Consider the following 1,836-nt stretch of genomic DNA (forward strand, 5'->3'; position numbering starts at 1 on the left):
GTCTTCCTGTGCCTGTAGCAAAACACGTAACATACAACGCGCACACACATATACATACACACACCCAAACACACAGACAAAGACACACGCACGAGAAACGGGGAGAAAGGAAATTGAAAGGTCAAAAGTATAACGCCGGAGAATGCGATTTGATTGTGTAATGCGATTCAGATATGCCTTTCATGTTCACCGGCGGACATATTCCTCGCGGTGTAGACATTGCGCGAAGCAGACGACAGTTTTCGATTTGCGAACTCACCGAAGGCGAAATTGTTCTTTCTTTACAGTCGACCGACCGCTACGACTTATATTTGAGACGCGTAGCATTTCAGCAGTGAACGCCCCCCCCCCCCGATTTCCCGAGCTCTCGTTTCATGGCATTCGGCTGTCTATGTTTCGCCGATAGAACTTATCTACTACTATCTATCTATCTATCTATCTATCTATCTATCTATCTATGTATCTATCTATCTATCTAGCATCTACTCTCTTTATCTAAACAAACGTCAATTCATAACACATACGACATAACCGTAAGTGTTTACCGTAAGAGGCATAGCTCACGCTCACGCATCACAAACACACACGAACATCCCCAACACACACTGACTCACATAATGCCCAAACAGTTACATTAATTCGAACGCACGGTTCCCTTATGTAAGTTTTGCAACGCGACGAGAAACTGCCCTATTCCGTCATTTGGTATCGTAAAATACATTTCTTTTCTTTTTCTTTTCTGTGTCTTGCTGCAAAATGATTATGGCATGGGTGCAGGTGATGATGACGATGATAACAATTATAATAATGATTATAATATAATAATAATAACAACGACAATAACAATATTCTCGCAATGCTTATTATAAGCATTATTGACCGATTCGGGTTCGTTGAGGGCAGCAGACATTTTACGGCACAGGGCGCAGCCATAGTGGGTGTATCGGTGTGTATCAGCCGACCCCCCCCCCCCCCCTGCTCTCCCCCACCCCCGGGCAACATGTTTATCACGCACTTGTAACAAAGGTTCGCGCACTAGCAAGCATTCGCGCACTCAGTACGAGACGCCCATTGGCTAACGCAGTTTTTCATTCTGCGCGCGTGCTAATGTAGGGAGAGGGGTGGGGGAGTGCGGAGGGGGGGTCGGATGATACACCCAGTATGGCGCTGCCCATGCCAAAAATACACATAGCGCGTCACAGAATCGGTCAATATCCATGTTCAATCTATACGCCTAACATGGCTATGCATTGCATTTTCACACTACACTTTTTTCAGCATGGATGTCCAAACTCATTGAAAATGCTTAAAAATTGTAAAATGTAACCATTATAAGGACACTTTTGCCAGTGTTGATCACCACACTCCCACTGCAACTGTAAATAACCTATCCGAAGAGAAGTCATGGCCGAAAAGTCGAAATCATAATAACTGACGGGCAATGGAAAGGGCATAGAGGCCGAAGCAAGGCGTATACCCGTTTCTATGGCAATGGAAACAGCCCATTATGGTGTAATTGACGGATCTTGCTCATGTACCCAAAGATTAGCGGTATGTGTATAGGACTACAGAATGATGGACCGGTTTACTAACAAAATCATCAGTTACATTTTATATATGTCTTTCTGACAATGGTTCTACTTGACAACACGAAAACTTGTCCCGAAGTTTGCCCGACGTAGTAACAACTGATGTATACAAACTGGATTCCAAGTACATGTACAGCGTACTGAACAGTGTTTTTGAGATATACATAATAGAGCAGCTTGTCAGGATGGAAGAAACATCCATAAATTTGAATATGTAATCACTGGTAATAGTAAACCGGTCTATTGG

The sequence above is a fragment of the Diadema antillarum genome, unplaced genomic scaffold, assembly GCF_040938485.1.
Source record: "Diadema antillarum isolate AM-2024a unplaced genomic scaffold, OU_Dant_1.0 seq00001804_RagTag, whole genome shotgun sequence".
Taxonomy (NCBI): domain Eukaryota; kingdom Metazoa; phylum Echinodermata; class Echinoidea; order Diadematoida; family Diadematidae; genus Diadema; species Diadema antillarum.